This window comes from Ovis aries, chromosome 8, assembly GCF_016772045.2.
Source record: "Ovis aries strain OAR_USU_Benz2616 breed Rambouillet chromosome 8, ARS-UI_Ramb_v3.0, whole genome shotgun sequence".
NCBI lineage: Eukaryota > Metazoa > Chordata > Mammalia > Artiodactyla > Bovidae > Ovis > Ovis aries.
The window spans coordinates 24,509,156-24,527,726 of record NC_056061.1 but is presented as its reverse complement, the minus strand read 5'-3'; the positions used below and the strand labels follow the sequence as shown (position 1 = coordinate 24,527,726).

At 38.1% G+C, this 18,571-nt stretch overlaps 1 long non-coding RNA gene across 1 annotated transcript in view; it reads left to right on the top strand.

Annotated features, from left to right (window-relative positions):
- LOC132660234 (uncharacterized) overlaps window positions 1-17,281 on the top strand; it is a 29,311-nt gene extending 12,030 nt beyond the window's left edge. Inside the window, exons 2-3 of the long non-coding RNA XR_009601609.1 lie at window positions 1,566-1,856; window positions 12,385-17,281. This is a non-coding gene — a long non-coding RNA (uncharacterized LOC132660234). The remainder of the gene's footprint in view (window positions 1-1,565; window positions 1,857-12,384) is intronic.
- Window positions 17,282-18,571: the final 1,290 nt, after the last annotated feature.

Sequence of the window (18,571 nt, the reverse complement as noted above, 5' to 3'; positions counted from 1 at the left end):
AATGACAGTTTGTGGTAGTTCAATACACTGTCTTTATTCTTTTAGACTAAAAGGAAAACAAAAAAATGGCTTAGTCCTAAAATAAAATGTTCAGGCCAAGGCTAAATGCCAAATAATAGCTTCATGAGGGCTTGAATATTCCTAGTCAAAAACAATAGAGGATCCATTTCTAATATTTAGTGATTTTCAGCAATAGTCCACTGACGTCCTTGTTAAAAGTAAAAATTTTTCTTCTCTTGTAAAGAGTTGAAACCAAATTCAAATACTATTTTCCAGTTTCTGATTCCAGAAATAATTGGACTACATACCCACTTAATACAAATTTTAATAAGATCACATGCTAATTTTTTCTTCAAATGGAGAAGACAGCTTTATAGACTTAACAAGAACTCCACATTTCATGTTGATTTTTGGTAGAAACCAATGCAATACTGTAAAGCAATTATCTGTCAATTAAAAATAAGAATAATAATAATAAAACAACATTAGAGTACTTCTTTCTGATGAATGCCAGATTATCCAGAGCTTGAATTTACTACTATTGCTTTATATACTACTGAAATGCTACCAGACATATTCGAATCTGGTGACTAAACGCAACAGATAATTATAAAGACAAAAATAGATTCAAAGGAACATATTCATACATTAAAATTTGAAGTTCACATGCTTATTTACTATTTTGTATTCAATTTGTAAATTCCTATACAACCAGTATAAGCATGGTAAATTTATGTCAAATTTTATGTGGTATATATGTAGATCACAATATAATAAAAATAACTAAAGATAACACTGTAGGCCTGGAAGATTGTTTCTTTCTGAGAGAAACCAATACATGACTCATATTTCAGAAAGACTGTGTATAGCTCATAAAATTTCCTAAATAGCAAGCAAACACTGAAATAGTCAAATGATTGTTTTAAAGCAAATCAATCCCAGATTTCACCTGTTTGTCCCTTGCTTTGATCACTAACGCTAAGAGGTAGTGACCTACATCGTGCATTACTTAGGAGTCAGCACCTCTAGCAGAAAATTCATCAGCTACGGTCAAATCTGTTATCAATAGTGAAATTCAATGAACTGCCAAGCTCAAAGGATATGGAGGCAGATTGAAGAGGAAAAAAAATAAATAAAACAAGTAGTGGAAAGAAAAATAGGTAAAAGTAATGAAGGTGCAAAAGAAAACAGCAGAAGGAAAATGACAAGGGAGGGAGGAGGAGGAGGAGAGGAACAGAGAAAATGGGAGGATAGAGGGAGTGGCCAACATCGTTTCATTAACCTGTGCTTTTCCGGCTCTTCATCTTGGGATATCTCATCTTACCAAGTCAGGCAAAAATGCTAACTTTTCACAGGAACTGAAAAATAAAGGGAAACTTAATCAGCATATTAAAAAAAAACCAACAAAATCAGTCAAATGGTTGATTGATCTTTATCTCATGAAGCAACATATTTGACTATGTATAATTAATATTATTTCACTAAACTGTGCTTTTTTGTTGTGACAGAAGCCAGTCGTACTGGAAAAATAAACGTTTATTTTGTATTTCTGATTCCCCTTCCAGGTTTTGGCAAGAATATGAATTGAAAGGGAACATACTGTAGAGCACATGACCCGTTCTTCGTGACCATCATGATCATTCGTTTGGGACTGGTATTGATCAGTAGCAGCTCTAAATATAGATCATGAAAACAAATGCTGTGATGGGCTCAAGTGAAGCGCTACCTAGATCAGCAGTCACAAAGGCACCGAGATTTGAAGGCTTTCTCTCAACATTCAAAGAGAAGACACTATAGTATCAGTTCATTAAACACCATTTTTCATTGGTATAACAAGCCTTTAAAAGATACTTGAAGTAGGTATACTAGAAATAATTATCTTTGCAGAATCTTCTTTAAATTCCGTTAGTCCAATATGAGATCATATCAATTTATGTTTCTAGGAATTCATGGCAGATATTTTAAATTCATTAGATAAATAACTATATGCACCAGTTCAGTTCAGTTCAGTCGCTCAGTCGTGTCCGACTCTTTGCGACACCATGAATTGCAACACATCAGGCCTCCCTGTGTATCACCAACACCCAGAGTTCACTCAGACTCATGTCCATCAAGTCGGTGATGCCATCAAGCCATCACATCCTCTGTCGTCCCCTTCTCCACCTGCCCCCAAACCCTCCCAGCATCAGAGTCTTTTCCAATGAGTCAACTCTTCGCATGAGATGGCCAAAGTACTGGAGCTTCAGCTTTAGCATTAGTCCTTCCAAAGAACACCCAGGGCTGATCTCCTTCACAATGGACTGGTTAGATCTCCTTGCATTCCAAGGGACTCTCAAGAGTTTTCTCCAACACCACAGTTCAAAAGCATCAATTCATCCATGCTCAGCTTTTTTCACAGTCCAACTCTCGCATTCATACATGACCACTGGAAAAACCATAGCCTTGACCTTTGTTGGCAAAGCAATGTCTCTGCTTTTCAATATGTTATCTAGGTTGGTCATAATTTTTCTTCCAAGGAGTAAACGTCTTTTAATTTCATGGTTGGAGTCACCATCTGCAGTGATTTTGGAGCTCCCAAAAATAAAGTCTGACACTGTTTCCACTGTTTCCCGTCTATTTGCCATGAAATGATAGGACCAGATGCCATGATCTTCGTTTTCTGAATGTTGAGCTTTAAGCCAACTTTTTCACTCTCCTCTTTCACTTTCATCAAGAGGCTCTTTAGTTCCTCTTCACTTTCTGCCATAAGGGTGGTGTCATCTGCATATCTGAGGTGATTGATATTTTCCCGGCAATCTTGATTCCAGCTTGTGCTTCTTCCAGCCCAGCATTTCTCATGATGCACTCTGCATAGAAGTTAAATAAGCAGGGTGACAATGTACAGCCTTGACATAACTCCTTTTCCTATTTGGAACCAGTCTGTTGTTCGATGTCCAGTTCTAACTGTTGCTTCCCGACCTGCATACAGGTTTCTCAAGAGGCAGGTCAGGTGGTCTGGTATTCCGATGTCTCAGAATTTTCCACAGTTTATTGTGATCCACACAGTCAAAGGCTTTGGCATAATCAATAAAGTAGAAATAGATGTGTTTCTGGAACTCTCTTGCTTTTTCCATGATCCAGTGGATGTTGGCAATTTGATCTCTAGTTCCTCTGCCTTTTCTAAAACCAGCTTGAACATCTGGAAGTTCACGGTTCACGTATTGCTGAAGCCTGGCTTGGAGAATTTTGAGCATTACTTTACTAGCATGTGAGATGAGTGCAATTGTGCGGTAGTTTGAGCATTCTTTGGCATTGCCTTTCTTTGGGATTGGAATGAAAACTGACCTTTTCCCGTCCTGTGGCCACTGCTGAGTTTTCCAAATTTGTTGGCATATTGAGTGCAGCACTTTCACAGCATCATCTTTCAGGATTTGAAATAGCTCCACTGGAATTCCATCACCTCCACTAGCTTTGTTCGTAGTGATGCTTTCTAAGGCCCACTTGACTTCACATTCCAGGATGTCTGGCTCTAGGTGAATGATCACACCATCGTGATTATCTTGGTCGTGAAGATCTTTTTTGTACAGTTCTTCTGTGTATTCTTGCCACTTCTTCTTAATATCTCCTGCTTCTGTTAGGTCTATACCATTTCTGTCCTTTATCCAGCCCATCTTTGCGTGAAATGTTCCCTTGGTGTCTCTAATTTTCTTGAAGAGATCTCTAGTCTTTCCCAGTCTGTTGTTTTCCTCTATCCTTGCATTGATCACTGAGGAAGGCTTTCTTATCTCTTCTTGCTATTCTTTGGAATTCTGCATTCAGATGGATATATCTTTCCTTTTCTCCTTTGCTTTTTGCTTCTCTCCTTTCCACAGCTCTTTGTAAGGCCTCCCCAGATAGCCATTTTGCTTTTTTGCATTTCTTTTCCATGAACATGGTCTTGCTCCCTGTCTCCTGTACAATGTCACAGACCTCAGTCCATAGTTCATCAGGCACTCTATCTATCAGATCTGGTCCCTTAAATCTATTTCTCACCTCCACTGTATAGTCATAAGGGATTTGATTTAGGTCATACCTGAATGGTCTAGTGGTTTTCCCTAATTTCTTCAATTTAAGTCTGAATTTCGCAATAAGGAGCTCATGATCTGAGCCCCAGTCAGCTCCTGGTCTTGTTTTTGACTGTATACATACAAAGTATCAAATCAAAATGTACATAAAAAGCATATTTATGTTGAGATAATATATTTTGTCCCATAATATTAGATTTGTGCTTATGTGTATGTTGTGTGTATGTATTTTAAGTAACTAAATTTTGAATCCCATTTTAAAACTGTTGAAATTTTATTACACACCAATAACATCTACATTTTTTATAGGATGCGTGCATGCTAGGTTGCTTCAGTCGTGTCTGACTCTGTGCGAACCTATGGAAAATAGCCCACTAGGCTCCTCTGCCCATGGGATTCTCTGGGCAAGAATATTGGTGTGGGTTGCCTGTGCCCTCCTCCAGGGGACCTTTGGACCCAGGGATCGAACCCACATCTCTTATGTATCCTGCATAGCAGACAGGTTCTTTACCACTTGGAGCCCACCAGGCTCCTTTGTCCATGGGATTCTCCAGGCAGGAATTCTGAGATGGGTGGCTGTGTCCTCCACTGGATCTTTGTGGCCCAAGGATCGAACCCAGGTCTCCTACATCTCCTGCATTTGCCTGTGGGTTCCTTACCACTAGCACCACCTGGGAAGCTATGTCAGTCATGCTGTTCTGTGCTGAGTCACTCAGTCGTGTCTGACTCTTGGCAACCCCACGGACTACAGCCCACCAGGTTCCTCTCTGCATGGGAATCCTCCAGGCAAGAATACTGGAGTGGGTTGCCATGCCCTCCTCCAGGGGATTTTCCAAACCCAGGGATTGAACCCAGGTCTCCCACATTGCAGGTGGATTCTTTGCCTTCTGAGCAACTAGGGAAGCCCAAGAATACTGGAGTCGGTAGCCTATCCCTTCTCCAGGGGATCTTCCCAACCCAAGCATACCCAGAATCAAATACGTAGCACATAGCTTTCTTCCCAAATCTGACAACAAAATTTTGTCAGATTTCTGACAATGTTTATACCTCTCAAGTCCATAACGTTGTGTGAAATAAAGTATACATTGTTTTTTCTATATACATTTTAAAATTTTCTTTTATTGAAGGATAATTGCTTTACAGAATCTTCTTTTTTTGTCAAACCTCAACATGAATCAGCCACAGATGTACATATAATCCCCTCCCTTTTGAACCTCTCTCCCATCTCTCACCCCATCCCACCCCTCTAGATTGATACAGAGCCCCTGTTTGAGTTTCCTGAGTCATACAGCAAATTCCCATTGACTATCTATTTTACATATGGTAATGTTAGTTTCCATGTTACTCTTTCCATACATCTCACCCTCTCTTCCTCTCTCCCCATGTCCATAAGTCTATTCTCTATGTCTGTTTCTTCATTGCTGTCCTGTAAATAAATTCTTCAGTACCATTTTTTTCTAGATTCTGTACATATGTGTTAGAATACGATATTTATCTTTCTCTTTCTGACTCATTTCACTCTGTATAATAGGTTCTAGGTTCCTCCACCTCATCAGAACTGACTCAAATGCATTCCTTTTTATGGCTGAATAATATTCCATTGTGTATATGTACTACAATTTCTTTATCCATTCATCTGTCAATGGGAATATAGGTTGCTTCCATGTTCTAGCTATTATAAATAGTGCTGCAATGAACAATGGGATACATGTATATTTTTCAATTTTGGTTTCCTCAGGGTATGTGCCTAGGAGTGGGATTTCTGGGTCATATGATGGTTTTATTCCTAGTTTTGTAAGGAATCTACATACTGTTTTCCATAGTGGCTATATCAATTTATATTCCCACCAACAGTGCAAGAGTGTTCCCTTTTCTCCACACCCTCTCCAGCATTTATTGTTTGTAGACTTTTTGATGATGACCATTCTGACCATTGTGAGGTGAAATCTCATAGTAGTTTTGATTTGCATTTCTCTAATAATGAGCGATGGTGAGCATCTTTGCATATATTTGTTAGCCATCTGTGTATCTTCTTTGGAGAAATGTCTGTTTAGGTCTTTTTCTCACTTTTTGACTGGGTTGATTTTCTGGCATTGAGTTGTATGAACCGCTTGCATATTTTGGAAATTAATCCTTTGTCAACTGTTTCATTTGGTATTGTTTTCTCCCATTCTGAGTGTTGCCTTTTCACCTTGCTCATAGCTTTCTTTGTTGTGCAAAAGCTTTTAAGTTTAACCAGGTCCCACTGTTTACTTTCATTTTTATTTCCATTACTCTGGTAGGTGGGTCATAGAATTTCTTGCTTTGATTTATGTCATCGAGTGTTCTGCCTATGTTTTCCTCTAAGAGTTTTATAGTTTCTGGTCTTACATTTAGGACTTTAATTCATTTTGAGTTTATCTTTGTGTATGGTGTTAGGAAGTGTTCTAATTTCATTCTTCTATACCTAGCTGTCCAGTTTTCCCAGCAACATTTATTGAAGAGGCTGTCTTTGCCCCATTTTATGTTCTTCCCTCCTTTGTCGAAAATAAGGTACCCATAGGTGCATGGGTTTATTTCTGGGGTTTCCATCTTATTCCATTGGTCTATATTTCTGTTTTTGTGCCAGTACTATACTGTCTTGATGACTGTAGCTTTGTAGTATAATCGGAAGTCGGGAAGGTTGATTCCTCTAGCTCCATTCTTCTTTCTCAAGACAGCTTTGGCTATTCGGGGTCTTCTGTGTTTCCATATGAACTGTGAAAGTTTTTGTTCTAGTTCTGTGAAAAATGCCATTGATAATTTGATAGGGATCACACTGAATCTATAGATTGCATTTGGTAGTATAGTCATTTTCACAATATTGATTTTTTCCTACCCAGGAACATGGAATATCTCTCCATCTGTTTATGTCATCTTTGATTTTTTTTTTCATTAGTGTCTTATAATTTTCTATATACAGTTCTTTTGTCTCCTTAGGTAAGTTTATTCCTAGATATTTAATTCTTTTTGTTGCATTGTTAAATGGGATTGATTCCTTAATTTCTCTTTCTGGTTTTTCATTGTTAGTATACAGAAATGCAAGTGATTTCTGTGTATTGATTTTGTATCCTGAAATTTTGCTAAATTCACTGATTAGTTCTAGTAATTTTCTGATACTATCTTTAGGGCTTTCTATGTACAGTATCATGTCATCTGCAAATAGTGAGAGCTTTACTTCTTTTCTGATCTGGATTCCTTTCATTTCTTTTTCTTCTCTGACTGCTATAGCTAGCACTTCCAGAACTATATTGAATAATAGTGGCAAAAGTGGATACCCTTGCTGTGTTCCTGATCTTAGGGGGAATGTTTTCAGTTTTTCACCATTGAGAATAATGTTTGCTATAGGCTTATCATATATTTACTATGTTGAGTTAGGTTCCTTCTATGTCTATTTTTTAAAGAGTTATAATCATAAACAGATGCTGAATTTTGTCAAAGGCTTTTTCTGCATCTATTGAGATTATCATGTGGTTTTTATCTTTTGGTTTGTTAATATAGTGGATCACATTGATTGATTTGCACATATTGAAGAATCCTAGCATTCCTGGAATAAACCCAACTTGATCCTGGTGTATGAGTTTTTTAATGTGTTGCTGAATTCTGTTTGCTAAAATTTTGTTGAGGATTTTTGCATCTATGTTCATCAGTGACTTTGGCCTGTAGTTTTCCTTTTTTGGAAATTCAGGGCTATTTTGTGTTGTCTTTATCTTTTTGTGTTGTCTTTGTCTGGTTTTGGTATCAGGATGATAGTGGCCTTGTAGAATGAGTTTGGAAGTGTTCCTTCCTCTGCAGTTTTTTGAAAGAGTTCTAGGATAGGCATTAGCTCTTCTCTAAATGTTTGATAGAATTCTCCTGTGAAGCCATCTGGTCCTGGGCTTTTGTTTTTTGGGAGATGTTTGATAACAACTTCAATTTCAGTGCTTGTAATTGGGTTGCTCATAATTTCTATTTCTTCCTGGTTCAGTCTTGGAAGATTGAACTTTTCTAAAAACCTGTCCATTTCTTCCAGGTTATCCATTTTATTGCCATATAGTTGTTGATAGTAGTCTCTTATAATCCTTTGTATTTCTGCATTGTCTGTTCTAAACTCTCCTTTTTCATTTATGTTTGTTGATTTGATTCTTCTCTCTTGTTTTCTTGATGAGTCTGACTAAAGGCTTGTCAATTTTGTTTATCTTCTCATGAAACCAGCTCTTAGTTTTGTCAATCTTTACTATTGCTTCTTTCATTTCTTTTTCATTTATTTCTGCTCAGATCTTTATGATTTATTTTCTTCTACTAATTTTGGGGTTTTTTTTATTCTTCTTTTTCCAGTTGTTTTAAGTGTAAAGTTAGGTTGTCTATTCAATGTTTTCCTTGCTTCTTGAAGTAGGATTATATTGCTATAAACTTCCCTCTTAGAACTGCTTTCACTGCATCCCATAGGTTTTGAGTTGTCGTGTTTTCATTGTCATTTGTTTCTAGAAATTCTTTGATTTCCCTTTTGATTTCTTCAGTAACCTGTTGCTTATTTAGAAATGTGTTGTTTAATCTCAATGTGTTTGTGTTTCTTACAGTTTTTTTCTTGTAACTGGTATCTAGTCTTATAGCGTTGTGGTTGGAGAAGATACTTGATACAATTTCAATTTTCTTAAATTTACTGAGGTTTGATTTGTGACCCAAGATGTAGTCTATCCTGGAGAATGTTCCATGGGCATTTGAGAAAGAGGTGTATTCTTCATTTGGATGGAATGTCCTGAAGATTTCAATGAGATCCATCTCATCTAATGTATCATTTAAGACTTGTGTTTTCTTATTAATTTTCTGTCCATTGGTGTGAGTGGGGTGTTAAAATCTTCTATTACCATTGTGTTACTGTCAATTTCTCCTTTTGTGTCTGTTAGTGTTTGTTTTACGTATCGAGTTGCTCCTATGTTGGGTGCATAGATATTTACAATTGTTATGTCTTACTCTTGGATAGATCCCTTGATCATTATGTAGTATCATTCCTTATCTCTTGTAATCTTCTCTATTTTAAGGTTTATTTTGTCTAATATGAGGATTGCTACTCCAGCTTTCTTTTGCTTCCCATTTGCGTGGAATATACTTTTCCATCCTCTTACACTCAGTCTATATGTGTCTTTAGGTCTGAGGGTTTCTTGTAGACAGCATATATATGGGTCTTTGTTTTTGTATCATTTCAGCCAGTCTGTGTCTTTTGGTTGGAGCATTTAATCCATTTACATTTAAAGTAATTTTGATATATGTGTTCCTATTGCCATTTTCTTAATTGTTTAGGGTTGATTTTATAGATCTATTTTCTTCTCTTTTATTTCTTGACTATATAAGTCCCTTTAACATTTGTTGTTAAGATGGTTTGGTGGTACTGAATTCTCTTAAATTTTGCTTTCCTGAAAAGCTTTTTATTTCTCAGTCAATTTTGAATGAGATTGTTGCTGGTTACTGAAATCTTGGTTGTGGATTTTTCCCTTTCAGTATTTCAATATTGCAGAGTTTCTGCTGAAAGATCTACTGTTAATTGTATGGGGTTTCCCTTGTATGTTACTTGTTGCTTCTCCCTTGCGGCTTTTAATATTCTTTCTTTGTATTTAGCCTTTGTTAGTTTGATTAGTATGTGCCTTGGCATGTTTCTCCTTGGGTTTATCCTGCATGGGACTCTTTGTGCCTCTTGGACTTGATTGACTATTTCCATTTCTATGTTGGGGAAATTTTCAACTATAATCTCTTCAAAATTTTTCTGATACTCTTTCTTTTTCTCTTCTTCTTCTGGGATGCCTATAATTCAAATGTTCGTGCATTTGATATTGTCCCAGAGGTCTCTAAGACCATCCTCAGTTCTTTTCATTCTTTTTACTTTATTCTGCTCTTCAGAAGTTATTTCCACTATTTTATTGTCCAGCTCACTGATTTGTTCTTATGCTTCAGATACTCTGCTATTGATTCCTTCTAGAGATTTTTAATTTTAGTAATTGTGTTGTTTATCTCTGTATGTTTATGCTTTAATTCTTCTAGGTCTTTGTTAATTGATTCTTGCATTTTCTCCATTTTCTTTTCAAGGTTTTTGATCATCTTTATATCATTTTTCTGAATTATTTTTCAGGTAGTTTGCCTATTTCCTCTTCATTTATTTGGGCTTCTGTGTTTCTGGTTTGTTCCTTCATGTGTGTAGTATTGCTGTGCCTTTTCATTTTTTTTTTTTGACTTATTGTGTTTGAGGTTTCCTTTTCCCAACTTCCAAGGTTGAATTCTTTCTTCCTTTTGGTTTCTGCCCTCCTAAGGTTGGTCCAATGGTTTGTGTAAGCTTCATATACAGTGAGATTTGTGCTGAGTTTTTATTTGTTTGTTCTTCCTCTGAAGGGCATGGCTGAGTGGTAATCCTTCTGCTGATGATTGGGTTTGTATTTTTGTTTTGTTTGTTGTTTAGATAAGGCATTCTGCACAGGGTGCTGCTGGTGGTTGGGTGATTCTGGGTCTTGTATTCCACTAGTTTCCTTTGTGTGAGTTCTCTCTATTTGATTCTCCTTAGGGTTAGTTCTCTGGTAGTCTAGGGTCTTGGAGTCAGTGCTCCTACTCCAAAGGCTCAGGGCTTGATCTCTGGTCAGGAACAAAGATTCCACAAGCAGTTTGTAATGGCATTAAGTGAGATTAAAACAAACATCAAAAAAACGAGAAACCAAAGATGTACTCCAGACAAATGGCAGTTATAAAATCAGGCAAATAATAATTAAAATAATGCAATATACACATATACATATACACCCATGAACAAAGTCAAAACAGTCCAACAAAAACAAAGTACAGTAGATTGACCCAGTGAACAAAGGAAATAAAAAATTATATTTACCATTCAAGAACAAAAAACTCAGTATAAATTTTTATTACTCGAAATTGTTGTTTAGATGCTCAGTTGTGTCTGACTATTTGTGACTCCATGGACTGTAGCCCACTAGGCTCCTCTGTCCATGGGATTTTCCAGGCAAGAATACTGGAGTGGGTTTTCATTTCCTTCTCCAATACTCTAAATATTATAGGTGAAATTTTATTTAAGATACAAGACTAAAGGCAATGTTCATCTCAAAAAAAACAAAAACAATGTATTTTATCCATTCATTTGTGCCTCTCTACAATCTAATTAATATTTTCACTTTGATGAAATGTGGCTACTACTTTTCAACAAGAATTGACGAGTCACTAGTTTTGTACAGTTTAATCTCTCTCTGCAGCAACCCCGCTTTTGTATTGCATCCAGATCTTTATTTCTAAAACATCAAAATGATTCTTAAAAGGTAAACAACACAGCCCTGTCAACAAACACAATAGACATCATCCTCCTTTATCATTCCTGACATTTCCAGAGATTTAAAGCTGTTACTACTCTTTCCTTTTTGAAACACACGCTTCTCCTGGCTTCCCAGGTATGACACCCTCCTGCCTTTCTCCCTGCTGCTCTGACTGTTCTACTTTTATCCTTCATTCAGAACAGTAACTGGTTAAAAAGCCTCAAGGCATTGTATTCAACCAAGATTCTCTTCTGAGGGGTTCTCATCTATACTGTAATTACCACATCAGTACAGACAATTTGTTCATTTATAGTCTCATCCTGGACTTCTCTGAATTCCAGATCAGGATATCTGAACATCTCTCTTAGATGACTCAAAGGCACTACAAAATGTTTTTCTTATTATTCAGTCTCTCAGTAGTGTTTGAGTCTTTGCAACCCCATGGACTACAGCATGTCAGGGTTCCCTGTCCTTCATTATCTCCTGGAGTTTGCTCAAACTCATTTCCATTGAGATGGTGATGCCATCCTACTATCTCATCCTCTGTCGTCCCCTTCTCTTCCTGCCCTCAATCTTTCCCATCATCAGAGTCTTTTCCAATGAAATCAGCTTTTCTCATCAGATGCATCATGAAATGAGAATATTCCAAACTGCATTTATGTGACTTTATAAGGAGATCAAATCAGTCAATCCTAAAGGAAACCAACCATGGATATTCATTGGAAGGACTGTTGCTGAAGCTCCAATACTTTGGTCACCTAAATGGAAGAGCTGACTCATTGGAAAAGACCCTGATGCTGGAAAAGACTGAAGGCAAAAGGAGAATGGGGTGGCAGAGGATGAGATGGTTAGATAGCGTAACTGACTCAATGGACATGAGATAGAGCAAACTCTGGGAGATAGCTCAGGATAGGGAAGCGTGGCAGTCCGTGGGACCACAAAGAGTCAGACAGGACTTGGCGACTGAACACACATAGCATGGATGTGAATTCTTTGAAATTCTTCCCATTGAATGATGGATTTTCTGTTCCCTTTCTCAGGACCTGTGTAAGCCTGTGACCTTTTCAACTAGTAGTATACAGTGGAACTGAAGGCATGTGATTTCCAAAGCTAGAATATAAAAGGTCACACAGCTTCCAACTCATTTGACACAATGCTCATGGAAAGCTACCGTGTAAGAATTTCAGCAACCTCAAGGCTGCCATGATATGAAGAAGCCCAAGACATATAAAGAGAGGACATGTATAGTCATTCTGGCAGACAGCTCTGGCTGAGCCTACGTCATTAATTCATCCCAGCCCAGGCTCTGGAGAGGAGAAAGAGGAACCTCCAGATGGTTGTACTCACTACTTCTGGCCATTTGGTTTTCCCCAGATGAGACTCCAGGCATGATGGAACAGTGACAAGCCATCCCCACTGAGCCCTGTCTAAATTCCTGATGCAGAGATAAAGCAGCAGTAGATAGCAACTTTGGTCTTCTTTCAATGTCATCCTCTTTTTCAAATGTATTATCAACTTCTGTGGATACGAAAGAAACTGAACAACAACAATATCATGTTCAGACTTAGCTACTTAACAACATCAGCTTCTCTGGATTTTGCCCTTTAAATATCTCTTCAATTTATGAACTGAAACACAAGCTGGAATCAAGATTGCCAGGAGAAATATCAATAACCTCAGATATGCAGATGACACCACCCTTATGGCAGAAAGTGAAGAGGAACTAAAAGCCTCTTGATGAAAGTGCAAGTGGAGAATGAAAAAGTTGGCCTAAAGCTCAATATTCAGAAAATGAAGATCATGGCATCTGGTCCCATCACTTCATGGGAAATAGACGGGAAACAGTGGAAACAGTGTCAGACTTTACTTTGGGGGCTCCAAAATCACTGCAGATGCTGATTGCAGCCATGAAATTAAAAGACGCTTACTCCTTGGAAGAAAATTTATGACCAATCTAGATAGCATTTTCAAAAGCAGAGACATTACTTTGCCGACTAAGGTCCATCTAGTCAAGGCTATGGTTTTCCCAGTAGTCATGTATGGATGTGAGAGTTGGACTGTAAAGAAGGCTGAGTGCCAAAGAATTGATGCTTTTGAAGTGTGGTGTTGGAGAAGACTCTTGAGAGTCCCTTGGACTGCAAGGAGATCCAACCAGTCCATTCTGAAGGAGATCAGCCCTGGGATTTCTTTGGAAGGAATGATGCTGAAGTTGAAACTCTAGTACTTTGGCCACCTCATGCAAAGAGTTGACTCATTGGAAAAGACTCTGATGCTGGGAGGGATTGGGGGCAGGAGGAGAAGGGGACAACAGGGGATGAGATGGCTGGATGGCATCACCAAGTCGATGGACGTGAGTCTGAGTGAACTCCGGGAGCTGATGATGAACAGGGAGGCCTGGCGTGCTGTGATTCATGAGGTCGCAAAGAGTCGGACACGACTGAGTGACTGAACTGAACTGATCTTCTCCCAACAAAACCCTTGTTCAAATTACCACTATCTTTGGTGTAAATTATGCCAATGGCATTTTCATTGATCAACCCTCTTCTCCTTGCCTCCAGCTCAACCCCAAGTCATTCTCCACAATGTTGAGTGATCTTTTCAAAGCTCACATCTCCTAACATCACCCCATGATTAGCATTCCTCAGAGTGTCCCACTGATTTTGAAAGAAAGACAAAAATATGAATGAAGTTTACAAGGCCTGTATGATCCATCCAGTCTTACTTTCCCGTTTCTCACTGTCCAGCTGAGCAGCTACCAGTCTCTCTTGTGATTATCAAGCATTTGAAATGCAATGAATGCAGCTGAGGAACTGAGTTCTTAATTTTATTTAACTTTAATTAATTTAAATTTAAAATAGAAACTTGATTCAGTTATTCAAGAACTTTTAAGTATGTTTGGAAGAACCTGACATGTGCAGTTATTTTTTCAACTATAAATCTTATGAAATTTAAATACAGATCAAATATTCCTGATGAAAATCTAGTATCTAAATTTAGATGTATTATAAATTTAAAATGCACACTGGTTTTCAAACAGTGCAAGAAAAAAAAGGCAAAATATCAAATTGATAGTTTTAATATTGCTTATAGTTTGTAATGATAATACTACAGGTATATTGGGTTAAAAAAGCACTTAAAATTCATTTTACCTTTTTTTTCCTACTTTTCCTAAGTGACCACTAAAAATTTGACATTACATGTCTAACTCTCATTATATTTTTATTGGATGGTGCTGTTTTAGGCCTGTTTCCTCCAGACACTCCTGTCCCCTCTTTGTCCCTTGGACTCACAAATTCTTCCACCCCTCACATGATCTTTGCACATGCTATTCCTATCCCTTTCCATCCTCTGCTCAGTTAATGTCTACTTATCTTTCAGCTCTTTATTCAAGCATCTTTTCCTCAAGGAAAACATTTCTGATCTCTATGTCTTGGTCCAATTCTCCTCATATCTGCTTTCACATCACTGTGGACCTCACCATTGTAACCCTGGTCACAGTGGCAATTTTACCCTGCGTACATATTAGATACCTCCTTGCCCCAACCCCCAACTAAGTTGTGTGCTCCATGAGATCAGAGACCACATATGCTTTTGGTCACCACTTTGTTCTCAGTGTTTAACATGGGGAAAGGCATCTAGTAACTCAGGGTGCAAAGATTACTAAAACACAAGTCAGGACATGAAAATATCACACTACAGCAAGTAAGAGAACTCTGCATTCAAAAAGCAGTAAAACGTGCTATGCATATTTTACTAGTTGAATTCAATACATAGTTATTAAATGAATCAACGACTGATACTGTCGATTCTCCAAGAAAAATATTTCACTTCTTTCTACTGCTGAGGGGAGAAAATACAAATTATTTGTCTTATCACTATAGCACTTAACCATTTGATTCTGAGACTCTCATTCTAGTTTACTTCCTACCAATGTCCTTCTCATGAGAGTCTTGATGTTCAGTCTCCAGACCAGGTGTGGTTCTGTTTTTCTCAGTGACCTTCCTAAGATATTTCCTCAACTATAAGAGGGGAAAACAATAACGACCATGTCAAAAAGCTATTGTGATGATTAAATGGAATGAGGCATATTTAGCTCAGTGTCTATCATGTAGTAACCTCAGTGTGTACGTGTGTTAGTCACTCAGTCATGTCCGACTCTGTGGTCTCATGGACTACAGCCTGCCAGGCTCCTCTGTGCATGGGATTCTGCAGGAAAGAATACTGGAGTGGGTTGCCATTCCCTTCTCCAGGGGATCTTCCCAACCCAGGGATCAAATCTGGGTCTCCGGCATTGCAGGCGGATTCTTTACCATCTGAGCCACCAGGGAGAGGAATTTAGTAACCTCAATAACTCTTAGATATTAATATTATCTCTGGGCTACACACAGAATAATAATAAATATTCTTTATCAAATATCTACTGATAGACTGGTCATTAAGAAGTATGTTGTTTCAATGAATCGTCACTGCAGTTACTATCAGGAAAAGAAAGTGAGGCTCAGAGAGATTAAGTCATTTGCACAAAACCACACAGCCAGGGCTTCCTAGATGAGATGATTCAGTGGTAAAGAATCTGCCTGTCAATGCAGGCGATGTAGATGTGGGTTCAATCACTGGTCTGAGAAGATCCCAGATGCCAAGGAACACTTAAGCCCTTGTGCCATAACTATTGAGCCTGTGTAGTAAGGCCCCAGAGCCGCAACTACTGAGCCCACGTGTGCAACTACTGAAGTCCCCCACACCTAGAGCCTGTGCTCTGCAACAAGAGAAATCATTGCAATGAGAAGTCCATGCAGCAAACTAGAGAGTAGCCCCCACTCTCCACACCTAGAGAAAAGCCCGTGTAGCAACGAAAAACCCAGCACAGCCATAAATGAATAAAATGATTTAAAAAAAAAAACAAAAAACTACACAGCCAGCAAATGAAAGAGACATTCACAGCTAGACAACCCAAGGCCACCATTCTCACCACTGTATCTCTCTATTTGGCAGTAGGCAGTCAGGCATCTTAATTTCCTTCTACCTATTCTCCTATCAGATAAATAATCTTTCCTCTAACATACTATGCACTTTCACAACTCCATTTTTGTGCTAACTCCCTTATCTACATCACCTTCCTCTCCTTTCTTCAAAAGCTAAAATTCTATTCAACGTTCAAGGCTATCTTACACAATCATCATCACCTTCCTCTATCGTCTAGCCTTCCTCTGAATGTATAATTCCAGCCTATCAGCTAACTAAGCACTCTGTCCATTAAATCAGTAAAACATGCATTGCATTACCTTATTGCTCTTTGTATGCAAACTTGTCTCTCCTATTCTGGATGTTCTCAAGGTCCAGAACTGGGTCATACTCAGTTTGTCTTCCATGCATTTAATAAAATGCTAGAGATGTGAGTGTGTGCTCAGTGAATTTAAGTTGATATAAAAATTAACTTAATATGTGCTCAGCACAAACTGCTTCTATTTCTAAACACACCTATTCATGCACATGCATGGGTACCAACACACAAGCTCACATGAACACAAACACACATGCCTATACATGCACACAATTAATTCTGCAGACAAAAAATCCACTCAAAATAGCTTGTGCACATGCAAATACAGACATGCGCCTATATGCACACAGACATGCTCACACATATATTTGTGCACACAAGCAAATGTGCACACACAGAGACTAACTCAGACTGTCTTGTTTGTTTATGGCTAGACAAAAAAAAAAAATACTGGGGGAAGAATGGGTTTAAAAGGATTTAGAAGAAATTAACCTAGACTCTTTGACTTTATTATTTGAAGCAATGAAAGCAATTTGTACATTTCATTTTAATAAGAAATTAAATAGCAAAAGGAGTATTTTGTTGCTCTATCTTTCCACATTTTATTATAAAAATGTATTTTGAGATAAAGATGATCATAGTATTCAGTATCAAAATATAACTCTCTTTTTTCTCTCATACACATACACACTCTTTAGAAAAATGTTCACTCATAAATCTTTGGTAAAAGAACAGAAATATAAAGAAAATTCAGACCAAGATCTTAAAACAATCACACTAAAGGTTTCACATCAATATTTTTATCCAAACTATTTGGCTTTTGGATTTTATATTCTATTAAGAAATCATAAACGTCTGGGATATTTTACCATCCAAACACATGAGGCAGTAAAGCTACTAGCAAAAGATGTCTTAAAGAATTAAACAGATACTTTTACCTTTTAAAGCAAATTTTAAAATACCACTAAAGCAGAAAAGTGATGCTGCATTATCATTAAAGTTTTAACAAAGCAGATTATAAATAATCAAGTGTACAGTTGCATATATACAGATAATCCACCCCAGACTACTGACATTACTAAATCATGGGCGATTTCTTTGCGCGTTAAGATGTGCGGGAAGCCCACAAAGGAATTATAGCCCAATTACATACAGCCAAGTGCACATTACTATCTGCTGGGAGAAGGCACAGGGGTTATAAATGTCTCATACGGTCTGCACTCCATTAGATAAGGATATTAAACCCTCAGATCAATAGGACACCATGATGCTATTACGGTCACTGGCAGTTACATTAGCCCCAAACACTTACTTGTGTCCACAAAGAGAGAAAGGGTATTTTAATATCTCTGGGCATTAGATGTAGCTGCATTCTAAATCTTTCTGTCTGAGGCTTTACCCTCCCCTGTCACTAGGAAGCAACACATATTTGCATACTGTGCCTGATGCCTGAAACCTGAGTGCTGGAAGTGGTGATGTCAAACATGCCTGATGGATGTCAGTTTAAGACAGCCTCCTCTTTTCAGTCCTTGTAATGGAGTTTTCATTCTTCCAGCTACATAATGCATGCAAACATTACCCTGATGCCTTTTTAAAAGTTGTCAAAATGCATGGGAAGGACCAAATGTATTCTATGTTTGCCTCCTGTAGCCTGCAGCAGGGAGAAGAGTGGCTCAGAGAGCTTTCCAGTGTGTATAATTATAAGGAGCTCTCCAGCTGAACAGTTATTGTAATGCCCCCGATGCGTGGTGTCTGGAAAGGAACATGGGGGGATGTGCCGCACAGGACTGTTGTCTAATACATGAAACATACATTCAGGCATGCTGCATGATATCCTCACTACCCCTCCCCCATCACCCTACCTACAAGGGAAGGGTGGGAGCAGTTTATCCAAGCTCCCACCTCCCGGTGGCCCCCTCCGAGGCTTGCCTGTCCTCCAGAAAAGG